At 35.3% G+C, this 13,614-nt stretch overlaps 1 protein-coding gene across 2 annotated transcripts in view; it reads left to right on the top strand.

Moving 5' to 3' along the window:
- The first annotated feature begins 2,928 nt into the window (after positions 1–2,928).
- Positions 2,929–13,614, top strand: part of LOC150101102 (astacin-like metalloprotease toxin 1) — a 210,030-nt gene continuing 199,344 nt past the window's right edge. The window contains exon 1 of one of the 2 annotated variants that reach the window (XM_090401789.1): positions 2,929–2,987. The gene's annotated coding sequence lies outside the window, so the exon portion shown is untranslated. The remainder of the gene's footprint in view (positions 2,988–13,614) is intronic. The other variant, XM_090401791.1, reaches the window with a different exon arrangement.

The following is a 13,614-nucleotide window of genomic DNA, read 5'->3' as shown; positions in this document are numbered from 1 at the left end:
ATTCAATTCCAGTCTTGATCATCGATTATTACTAATTAATACACTGAGATATCTATGAAGACTGTGGACTCATTGAGGGGGGGGGATCTTAACATTTCACCAAGCGTTAACCAACATTTGAAAATATCTGTCATACTTATTAACTAACAAAGCACCCACAACATATATGTAACCCATTCCACCCATTGATTACTCTCTAAGGAAAAAATTTAGTCCTAACACCCTTGCTAATCACATTTTTTCTCAGTTTCCAGGAATAAGCCTAGGTTCACCCCCGGACTAGAATGTACCAATAAATTTCCTCTATATCAATCCTATAAAAACTTTTAAATAACTGGCGTCTATAGTATTTCTGTAACAAATCTTCAACCTATCCTCATAAAGAAGTATTGCATTCCTTAAGTTTATCACCATCTTAGTCAGTCACTTATTGCTGAATCCTCTCCATCAATTAAGAAACCTAAGTGATCAGATCTGTGATTATAGTGCCTATGTGACTATCTGGTCATTTAGGCACTATAAAGAGGTATAAAAACCTCCTTATCTCTGCTCACCAGGATGCTCTTCATTAACCAGATAATCCTGAGCTATTTTAGTGACATTCTCAATATGCCATCTGAACTTCAACACCCTATCCACTAACACCCAGAATGGTAACTTGGCCACCCAGATGATCAAGTTAATGCATGCCTTTATACTTTGCCACATTAAACCGATAGCCATTTTCCTTTGTCCAATATCGCCAGTCTCTTTAAGTCATCCAACAACATCTCTATATCTTTATTAATTATTGCTGTACTCAATTTTGCATCATCGGCAGACCACTGAATACTTCCCCTGAGATCATTGCCTATATCATTAATATATATTAAAAAAAAAATTCAATAGCAGAGGCCCGAATAGAAAGCCGTGAACCACCTCGCTACTCGTAGGTCTTTTCCTGCACTCTACTCCTGAATAAACCACTATTAGCCACTCTCTTATGCACACCGGTTTCATATCCCTTCCCATTTGCTGCAATTTATGTAGTAAAATTCCATGAAGAATTTTGTCATCATGTAGTCAAAACCTTTATCCAAATCAGCTGTCGCTTTATTATAAAAAAGTAAGTTACTGAAGCATGGCCCACCCTTCACAAACTATGCTATCCCACTACATACAGTGGTAGCCTGTTTCTATCCATCCATTCCAAAATTTTAACAAACTTTACCAATACCTTGATCACCAGTTTTGATAGGCCTATAAAATTTCCTACCAAAATCTTAGGACCTCCTATACATATTGGAACTTTTTTCCATCTTTCCAATCTCTTGGGTCCCATCCTGAGCTGAAACTTAAATTAAACAATCTTCTCTCTTGTAACACGCGAGCTGATATACCATAATTTCCATACCTCTATTAAAGGTCTGTAATATTCCATGCTAGCCTCTGCAGCTCAGTAGGTATAGACGAAGCCCTTTGATCGGAAAGACCTGGGTTCAATTCCTGTCCACGACGTGAGGAACCTTTATCTGGTCTTTTTCGACTAAAGGTGAATTAGCTGGTCTCATACGAAGGTAGGAGGATTTTTCGTCCCTCAGAATAGGCAAACCTGCACCGTGAACACACACACGGACATACAGCCATGAATACTTATGCAATATGTGGAAGAGGTAGGGTTCTCACCACATGCCACATCATGGTAGTCAATCTCCTAGATAGTGATGGTACTTGAATGGAGAATATTCCATGCACCTCGTCTATTTCCCATCTAACGTCCATCATAAATGAATATTTGTGAGTATTTCTGGGTAGGAGGTGAATTTTCTACCTTCTTCAAGGCCTGAGGTGGCTTGAAAAAGTTGCATGTTTGGTCTCTAGAGCAACGTTTCCGGATTATACAAAAGTGAAAATACAATATTGTAATTAATGCAATTAGGAAAAAAATCCTTAGCCCAACCATGGGCACAACTTTTCAGAATTTTGATTGATATTTTGTATAAGAGAAAAGTTGCTGCCAAGTAGAATGTTCCTGGTGCATCTACACCTCTTCCGATCTGATATTGATATGCTATAACCTACCATACTTTCATGGGTGGCATTTTATCTCGACGCTGGTAAGTAACTTCACAATAGCTTATTTTCAATGGCAAGTTCCTTAGCAACGAACTTGTCGAATATGTTCCATTTAAATCTAACGGTTATTATTATCATCAGTTTATATTATTATTATTTTTATTATGTGACTCCTCCAGGGAGTCCAAAGACTCATCGAGGGAGAGTGTGCCAACAGCATCGAACGATTGATCCCCTTCCATCTACTAACCGCGCTCAAACTTGCTATTTTGAATAACATCATCTGTGTGCAAGATGCCCCCCCCCCCAACACTGAGTGAGTTCAAAACAACATATGACAGTTACGTAGTAAGAATATATTTGCATGAATTACAAGCATCCTGCAAGGATGCTTGTAATTCATGCAGAGATTTAAAAACTACTATTATTGGAAATTCACAACCGCAGTAAGTATCTAATGATGCTTAGTGTGGCTGTGAATTTCCAAAAAACCTCCGGTTTCACTGGACTGCTAAACTTTAGTTCCTTTGCCGATATATGGTAGTGCGCAATGTAAATTTTAGTAAATTTTAGGATTATGAAGAACATTTGCTTCATCCCCTTGACACACACACACACGCCAGAAATTCTCTTTATAGGCAAAGTGATACGAAATGCTTTCATGTTTAAAAATATAATATATTATAATACTGTGTATGCAGCATGTGTTACATCTCAGAATTTCAGCGCAAGTCCAATTATTTATAAGTTTTGGCAGAAAGTTCAAATTGCTTCTAAGATTGTTCCTCGGTTTTAATTAGATTTCCGAAATTATTTTCTCAATTGTTATAGTTCTTGAAGAGGGCGCAACTGTATCGTTCTCTAGTTTACTCAGTGCGCAATGCACATATGTGAGGGTGTTGGTGCAATTGTTTGGATTTTATGAATCGACGGTAAGTGAAATATATATATATACTAGGCTATTATATTTATTAAAAATCAGAAGCCAAATTTTGTACATTTTTTAAATTTTAAATATGTGACAAGAGATCAAGATTAAATGGCTTGTTACTATTGGTTATTCCTGTTTTGTCAATTTGATTCGCTTGTCTTTTTTACTGACCCGATTATTTTTGCATATTCTAGTAACCATTTACGCATTCAGTTAACCAGGGCTCAGGGTTCACAATATGCAGAATGATATTATTTTCATCACAGTATGAAAGATTGTAAGCATAGCTTCGCTACCAATTCTTTTAAAAACTATCAGCGTTTCGTGTGTGTGGCCTGCTGTTAGGATGCAACTAATTTTTCCTCTTGATAATAGTTGTCTGATACCATTATTACTGTTGGTTTCAATAATTATTAATTTCTATTTACTTCACCGTTCTTTTCGTCATTTTGTTTATAAACTCGGAGACTATCCAAGCCACTATTTGTAAAACATTTTCATTTATTTATTACTTTTGTCTTATTTTTATTTATTTTGATAATAATCCCACTCATAAAAAGTTGCAAACTTACAGCAGATTACCATGGGTAATGTTAAGGGTTATATAGTCCAGAATTCCCACTCCAGAAACCAAACCTGATATAAAAAATAGGCTAAATAACTATAAAAATAAATAATGGTATCTCTCTCTCTCTTATGCCACTTCAGGTTCCCACTAAGATGAGTAGCTTTCACACTGGTTATGACACATCTGTCACCTAAAGATGCAAATATCCCTGCCATAGCAAGATTCAAATTCCCATTTGAAGGTTTCAAGATTCTCTTTGCCCAGTTTGTCTATTATGCTACAGCTAATGAAAATATTTCATACTTATTAATTTTCAAAAGGGATGAGCTCAACAATATTTGTTCAATTACATTTAGATTTATTTTTTGTAGCTATTTCACTCAATCATAGTGAACTTGTGATATCAGCTGCAGAGACATGAAATGTGTTTGGTTTTGTGATTCACAGTGGATCATAATCTAAAGACAATCATTTGTCAAAGTGAATTATATTATCCATAAAAAATATCTTTTCTGTGCATCAGAACTCATTTATCATTCTTATTTTAATGCAGATACAAAACTTTGTTTTGGCACAAAAAATAAAAAAAAGCAGAATCACACCAGTAGACATACATCAAGCTTCTCAAGCAGATTTATGTATTTTGTTTCAGATTTGTTTTCTAAGCCATTTCGAATTGAGTTCAAGTTAAGTTTACATCTCCCAAGTTTAAAATGAATTATAAAGTTGTAAGTTTCACCTTGTATATTTTACCATGTCTGTATTTCTTGGTAAACATTACAATATATTAGAATTTTTAAATTAATGTTATGATTATTACTAGAAACCTCAGGAGATTCAGTCAGAGACTAATCGAGGAAGGCCACATCGCCTATACCAGTTGTCATACCTTTTCTTGATTTCATTCATGCTAACTGCACTCCACCTCCAAAGGCAAGCCATTCCAATCACACACTGCTCTATGAGAGAAAAACCTAGCTCTCACTCCTTTCTTGAACACGTTCTTTCTCAAGCTCCATGGATGCCCCCCTCTTCTCTATACCCTCCATAAAATCAAATTCCATCCATCAGTATCCTAAATAATTCTTTCATAAGTCTTTGTCATATCATTCCTCTTTCTTCTAATTACTAGTGCTCAAATTCTCAATCTGTCCATCATAATATCTTTAACACTCTTCCTTTACATCTTCTCCATTGATGTATCTGCATCATCTTTCAAAGCAGGAGACTAGATCTATGCACAGTGGTCCAAGTGAGGTCTTATCAAGATCTTATAAAGCGGCAAAATGATTTCCTTATCCTTGCATATTGCTGTTTGTTTTAGCATTGCACTCATCCTCTGAGTCATCGCAGTCTTTGCTATATGATCCTAAACTTCAATATCCTACTAAAACAACACAAAGATCCTTAGCCTGATTAGCTTCTATAGCATGATTCCACCTATAATATGCTGCTGGATATATTTCATCACACTAAAGTGCATAACTTTACACTTACTAACATTGAACTGATAGCCATTTTCACATGCCCAGAGTTCCAACTTATTCACATCATTCAGCCAAGTGGTGTGTCAGTGACATTCCTGATTACCCTGCCTATCTTTGCATCATCAGCAAGCAGCTGTATGCCCTGCAGTCAAATCCATGCTAATGTCATTAATGTAAAAACTGAATAACAATGAACCAAAGACTAATCCCTGGGGTACATTACTGTTACATCAAATCTTGCTGACTTGTGTTCCCCCCCTCCATACACCATCTTTTGATTTCTATCAGCCAGCGGTCCTCTTATCCTGCTAATAGTTTATAATTCAATCCCATATTCTGCGACTTATACAACAGTCGTCCACGCTATATCCTTTCAAAAGCCTTAGCAAAGTCCAGAAGTAAAACTCAACTGTAACTTTATAAAATGAGAAAATTACTCAAATGTGACCTGCCCTTAGTAAACTTTTGCTGTTCATTACAATGTATAGAAGCTTTCTTACACATTCCCACAAACTTCACTACTCCAGAGATACTGATAGGTCTATAGTTGGTCATATTAGTGTTTACACCTCTTGTGCAATGGAATTTTCAAACATTCCTTCTACTCCTGTGGAATCTTTCCTGTGCCAAGACTCAAATTCTACAACCAAATAAAAGGTACGGACAGTTCAGCTGAATGCCCTTTTAGCATCCATGCTGGAATCCTATCAGTCCCAATTGCCCAATTCTTATTTATGTAATAGCTCTGATACCTCCTCATAAACCTGAGTTGCTTCATTCACTGTAGAGGACGAAGCGACTCAGGTGACAGCAAGCTCCATGTTGCATACACCAGGCAACAATTTCAAGAATAAATAAGGTAGAATTCTATTGACATATTCTGATAATGCATAATATTTTTAATGCTTCCTGTGCACTGCCAATATACTTTCCATCTAGCCACTGATTGATGGGACTGAACCTAGTATTCTCTCCTGTTTGTCATAATTTCCTATATTGTAATTCTGCATGTAATCCTTTCTGAATGGAACATTCATGTATTTAATTGTTTCCTGGGTCAATACAGCATAATGACTGTCACTAACAGACTGCAAAACAGTTGCATTAACTGAAATCTCCTTATGACACTATAATTGAGTCTAACACTGACCCAAAGTTCCTCCTGTCGCATGCTGCTTGAAGATGTTGCCTTGCAACCAGCTTCATAAATTTGGCTTAATTCTTCTCATGAGATTTCATTGCTAACCAATCAATGTTCAGATAATTACAGTCATCCATGATGATTACTTGTTTAATGTGTATCAGGATGATTTGGCAGTGCATTTCATTGCCATTATCAACTGACCTGCTAGGTCTGTAACAACACTCTCCACTACATATTTGATTTAATTAGACTGAAATCTCATACACATCATACACATCATACAAGATATTTTCAAGCTTATTTTTACAAGAAAAATTATGAATATTGTAATCATATGTATTGTATAGACATAGAAGTTACTGTCAGGCTTTTTTGTATATTCACCGCTGTAGTTGGCATGACCTAGTTGGACAAGAGATTTCTGTTCATGTCTCACTTATGCAGACATGAATAGAAATTCAAACCAGATGAGCACACAATCATTCTTTCATCATAAACACCTTCATGATTAAGATAAAGCACATTTGTATCAATAACAGTCGGATATCTTAGTCGCTCTTATGCATAGATTCTCACCATTCCTCCTATCGTTATCTAGTTTCCCTGACTATATTAGATCTTATCCCAATAATTTCTGCATTCAAGTGCAGGTCATGCCTCCCTCTTACACAAATCTGTTCTTCCCTCAAACTCACAACCCATTCCTTCCAGATAGCATGTGCACTGAATCGTTTACTATTATAGTTATTCTTAATTCAGTGCTATTATCCTTGCTAAAATGCTAATGATTTTCACTTTTTCTCTCTTACATCTTCCAGCAATTCTTTCATATCCTCTATCATACTGTATTTATTGCTAGTTAAATTGTTTGCAACTACCAGAACTCCATCTGTTTCACTTTTCTGTTTTTCAGTTGCCATTATATTTTTGTATGATACTCTGACATAGAGATTGCCATTTACAAAAAAAATTATCTAGGAAGATATAGATGAGCTCTAACAATTGTTTCTTCATTTGCCTTTATTATGGAAAATAATGTGAAATCTCTTCATGATGATAAAATATATATAAAAAAAAATCAGCCAATGCCTTTTTATTTCCGTATAGGGAGTAGGCGAGGCCATTTAGCCCTATCTAACTTTTGGAGACTGAGTGGGCAGGTCAATATACTCTTCCAACCCTCTAAACCAAACCGTTCTATATTGGAATTATTCTATTGCAGTGTCATTTATTAGACTGATTGTAGTAGTCTATTTTTGAGGCATTATTTTTAAAATTAGGATATTGGCAGTGGTGTAGCTAGAGCTTTTGCCACCCTTCTCAATACACAAAAATATTGTACTACAAAAAGTTAAAATCACATATAGGGAATAAATTAAAACACTATATTTATTTTAGTTGCAAGTATAGTTGTTAAAAACTAATTATTAATTAAGTAATAAAAATGACTAAATTAACATAAAAGAATCGTCAAAAAATAAAATTGTCTCGTGAAAAGTGCCACACGGGGTGGACCCCCAGCTACGCCACTAGGCAGCATTCGTCTAACATAGTCTCTATAACTATAAAAAGTCTGTTGAATATTGAGAGAGAGATAATGCATGTCCTTTGGGAAATTGCACTATGTATGCCCATGATACAATAAAATGATCAATACTGTATTGATCATTTTATTGTAATTTCATCACAATGCATTAAAGAAAGCTTCCTTTTTTACAGACACAAATCAAAAGATTTATTTTTTGATTTGTGTCTGTAAAATATAATATAAATTCATTTTATACCAGAGAAAGGGGAATAAAAATTTAAATAAAACAAACTTACCAGACACTGATTCTGGATTTTGCTTGCTATTTTTTTCACACAATGACATATAACTGATCTGTTTGAAAAGCATATAAATGAAAATTAACATATATTATTCCTTTTTTATTATTTTGATTATTTGAAATATAATTTTAATTATTCCTAATAATTAAAATGACAAAAATGAAGTTGATGACTACATATATAGGGAATAATTTCTAGCAGATGTAATTTGGCATTGCATCTGCTTCTAGCAGATGCAATGCTAAATTACATGTGGCTGTAGTGTACAGATACTAGTTGCATGTAGATATCTGAAGAAATCCAAGTGACTTGGAGCACATTCCAAATCAGCTAAATAGTTATTCCTAAATATATAGGAATTTGAATATATATGTTGAATACAAATGTCCTACTGAGAATATACTATCACATATGATCATAAAAGATTTTAGTCTTCTTTCAATCATTCAGATCCAAATTTTGGATTTGTTAAAGTTTAAAGAGTCAGATAACTAGGAAAATCAGATCAGCATAAAATTTAAACCCATACTTGCTGGAATAAATGAATTTTGTACTATTAAAGCTGGATAGGTAACTTGATTTCTTCAGGCAGTGGTTTTTTATCTTCCTATTATAAGCACAAGAACATGTTTATTATAACATAGCTTTTCCTTTGTTGTACATTGCTTTTTATTCTTTTTCAATCCATCCAATCCCTTAGGTCAGGTAGACTCTCCTGATTAAGAGGTCACTACGAATTAATGCAGCCAACACATCACTACACTGCTGCATCCCCTAATGGCCATAGATCTGTGTCTTCATAGGGCTGGTTTGCCTTGGTATCTATAGAAGATACCAAGAAATTTTCTACTTGGTTTAATTTGTCTACCATTATCCAAGTATAAGCAAACAAAGTTTGCACCTGAAGTATTTTTAGGATTGGGGCAACTTAATTTATAGTATAACCCAGTAAAAAAAACTTCCAACAACTTTCTCTAATCCAGAGTAATAATAAGGTGTGACACCTTTTGGCAACTTGTATATGAAAATACGACTACTGCGTTACTTCAACCTTAGTATCACCTCTGGCTCCCACTGAAGAGACCCCAATGAAGGTCCAAACCGGTCTGGGTAGTGACCCTTCCCATAATGCATAGCATTATATGTACCAGTAAGGATATGTTTTGCATTATAGGATACTAAGGCAAGTGATGTGAAGTCATTAGCTTCTATATACAAGTTGCCCCAGTTCTTACTTCAGGTGCACACTTTGTTTGCTTACACATGGATAAAGGATTAAACCAAGTATATAATTTCTTGGTATCTTTAATTTTTTGTTTAGGACTCTAGGACCTACTTCAGTTGCCTTTCTTGTCTCATTTGCTTAGTGTTAGTGTATGTGTGCACATATCATTGTTTTGTTATCCCTGAAGATGACAATGTAACAAACACTGAAATATCTTTACAAAAAAAAAAGAGTATTATGATCATTTGAAATGGAAACATAACTAGAGAATGAGCATAAATAGCATATTCATGAGATCATGACTGGGTTAGGATTAAATAACTTAATAGGAATTAGCATTTTCATATATGTATATAAATGTTTTTAATATAATGCAAATGCTATTTACTGAGAAGAGGATTAAAAAAGAAGGGTAGTCAGACTATAAATGCTGTTTTTTTTTTAACATCAACAAAAGAGAAGAAAAATTCCAGGCTATGTGAATGAAGGTATAAGAAATATATGAAAGAAATATATTTCAGTGCAAAAAGAAACAAATACTAGCATTTTTGCAACATTAAAAAAAAAAAAAACCGATGTTTAGGAAAGAATTTTCTTGTTTCCTGGCCTCTTCATTTTAGAAATTCTATGCAGTCTATAATGAAGAAACTCAAGATTATATTATATCAACCTTGATCTGTGAGAATAATTCAGTTAATCTGTAGTAAATGAATTCTCGATTTACACCTTTAGCATATTGGTAATCCTAAATATATCATCGTTCAGAATACAAGATTTAAGCTACAGTGCTGAATTGCTGGAGTGTATGAATCACAGAACAGGAGAGGCATCAGCATCCTGTGGAGGAAAAAGTCATTAAGCATTTTAGGTGATATATGTACAGAGTAGGGTGATCAAAATTAAAGTATCCATTTAAGGATTTGTGGAGCAGCATCCAATGATCTAAATGCTGTAAAACTTTGCAGGAATATATTGTGCATCATGCATAAGCAATATCTCAGAAAAAAAAAAGTAGTTGTAAATACCAGATGCCAAGATTTTGCATATCATTCAGCTTGGCAGGTGTCAGAAGAATTTAAAAAGATGGCCATGGGATTTTTCCCTTCATTCTGATTGTTAATATTATCCACAGTGATGGCACTAACCTTACCCTAGAGTGCTTTGCTCATGAAGCTGAACTAAACAATTGCAATGCAGTTGCTGCACTCTGCAAATTTTGTCGCCTGAACAAATGTTTATGAGGTCCACTATCTCCATGTGCTCTGCAAACAGTTGATTAGTTGTTTTGAAGAAACAGGATCATTGGGAGTTAGATTTAGCAGAGATCGCAAACCAACCAGTTTACAAGTGAATGAAGTTGCTACTGCTGTTGTAGAGCAAGCCATGAATAATAGCATTGGTTCCTACAGTGCACATGCCATATCAAGACATATGGATATGCTGTACACAACTCTGGAAAATTCTACAAAAGATTCTGCATTTCTACCCATTTAAGATAACCCTGACTCAGGACTTGCAAAGTCGAATGACATTCACTTTAACATTCCTTGTTTGAGTGGAGTTGGACACTGTATGGCCATGGATGATTTTGTGGGAAGATGAGGCTCACTTTCATCTGAACAGAGCTATAAATACCCACAACTGCTGGTTATGGACTACCCAAATGCAATCCATCAAATTCCTTTGCATCCATCCAAAGTTACTCTGGTGCAGGTTTACAGATTCGTTTATTATTGGACCATTCTTCTTTGAGGACATTCACAGTTGGGTCCTGTGACCAGTTACTGCTGAGAGGTATTGTGATATGATAAACAATTTTGTTGTGCCATAGCTACAGCAGTGCATATGCATGATCCCCCTCCTGACTGGGCAATCCGTTCTTCAAGAACGTTTTCATGGAAGCCAGAGTGAGTCATGCAGTCTCCCAGTGCATGGCCACCTCATTTCACCTGATCTGACTCCCTGTGACTTCTTGCTCTGGGGATTTCTCAAAGGCAGGGGGTTTATCAGGATCATCCTGATAACTTGCCAGCACTGAATGGCAACATCAGTTTCGACTCAGCTGCATTCTGCTGTTTGAACACACTGGGCAAAGGATGCAGTTTGTGACATATTGGGAAGGGCAGCACATTGAACAGTACAGCCCATAAATGCATAATGGAAGTGAAATGCATTATTTATGCATATGTCACTTTTCTCCTTACACACACATGCACAGAAGAATTACTACATCTACACTCGGTATATAATAATAGTGCCCCATGGTGGTGAGTTTTGGAACTACTTTTTTCCCCCTCAGATTCTGCATGACACACAATGTATTCCTGCAAAGTTATGCAGCATTTGGATCACTGGGTGGTGCTTCACAAGGCCTTAAACATTTAATTTTTAATATACTTTAATTTTGATCACCCTGTAGATAGATTTTTCACTTGATTATAAACTCAATTGATGTGAGGTCAACTCTATATACAAATATCCTAATTGTGAAGATAATTCACGTGCAAAGTTTGTTTATTTACACTTGGATAAAGGATTAAATAAAAATCTAATTTCCTGTTAAAGTATAATTTAATAAGATACATGATTTTCAGTGCCAGATTATCATCACTAACTTGAGAGGTCTTGATGACTAAATTTATTCCAATTTTTCATCATCCTGTGTATACTACAAATGAGTAAAGATGATTCCTTGGAGGTGGAGAGGTTAATAAAAAAAAAAAAAAAAAAAGCATTTATCTATCCCATACAACATTTAAATATGCCCATGATAAATATTGAGGTTTGGATCCAGAGACACCCTGATTTGTCTGTTTTGTTTATGAGCTTTGACTCTCCTCTGTTTGATGTTGTTAAGCTCAAAACCTAATCGCAATTTGTCAATTTCATTTACTGTCTCTGTTAACTCTGATTTACTTTTTTGGGGGGTGGGGGGAGGGGATCCAGATGGAAGAGATACTGAATATTTCTTTATTAATGATGGGATAAATAATTTTCAGCAACTACAATACAAATTACATATGGTGCTCCAGTATATGGTATCTTGATCTTTACAACCAGTATGGCTTTATAATGGCTAGCCCACTGTCTGTACTGGTAGGCAATTTATATGGAAAGATTTGCATACATAGTTTTATCCTAAGCCAATTTGAACTTGTATTTGGTGGAGATATACCAAGTATTGGGGAAGTGCTATTTTCAAAGAAACAAAATTTAATCCATCTCAATAGGATGTAGGGTCCTCTTTTTGTTGCAATCACTTGCATTTACTGAAGCTCAGTTCCCCCCCCCCCCATAAACGTGACGACACTTTCAAAATGAATAAGTATATCATATCTGTCTTGTAATGATGTAGCATATTAATCCCCAACCACTATGCAAAAAATTTAGAAAATTCTGTTCATTATAAATTGTGTTATATATAATGACAAAATTTATATATGTACCAGTAAACATGTGCATATGTGACAGTAGTCTGTTACACATTTAATGGGGGAGGGTGTAACTCTTTATATTCCAGACTTTCACAATACCTAATGTAAGGCTTGAGGAATTTTTATTAACACAATATGATTTTTATAGGTGTGTGCACATGCGCTTACTAATAACCTGTACATGTTAATCAATTGCATGATGATTTATGGTTTTTCATGGTGCAAGGAAAGCAATAGTCATACTGCACCACATTGAAGGTTATAGCAGTGCACAAGGTAAGACAATCACAAACATCCATGCCAGTAACAGGATTCAAAAACAGAACCTGTTGGTTGGAGAATGGATACACTAACCAATGTGTTCACAGGCCAGTGAATATTTGTAGGAGGAGAAAATTTGTTACCATGTTGACAACTTTGCTGTCTCTGTTTAAATAGCCAAATTGGTTACTTTGAAATTTCCTTCCATCTGAGACAAGATTTGATCCTTGCATATCTTATAATGTATAGCAAGCACACTTGGCCAATATGCTTTAATTATTTTTATTGTGTATTCCCTTGATATTATGGTAAGGAGGGCAAAATCAGATTATAAGAGATTAGCTGAACAGACAAAAGGAAATCCCAAAGAGTGTTTCGTTATGTGGCAAGTAGAAGGAAGAAAGACTATGAAAGGATAACTAACGGAAGCAGATGAAATTGTTGAGCTGCTCAGGGATCATTTTTGCAAGGGTATATCATCCAAGAGCCTCCATAGCTCAGTCAGTATAGACAAAGCCCTTTGGTCGGAAAGACCTGGATTCAATTCCTGTCAGTGACATGAGGAACCTTTATCTGGTCTCTTTTGACTCAAGGTGAGTTAGCCAATCTCATACAGAGGTAGGGTTTTTTTTTTACCTGGAAACTCGGTTTTTCATCTCTCAGAACAGGTAAACCTGCC

Source organism: Typopeltis vanoorti, chromosome 12 (genome assembly GCF_054136105.1).
Source record: "Typopeltis vanoorti isolate ZY-2024b chromosome 12, IOZ_Tvanoo_1.0, whole genome shotgun sequence".
Lineage (NCBI taxonomy): Eukaryota > Metazoa > Arthropoda > Arachnida > Uropygi > Thelyphonidae > Typopeltis > Typopeltis vanoorti.
This window is presented reverse-complemented; position numbering and strand designations above follow the sequence as displayed.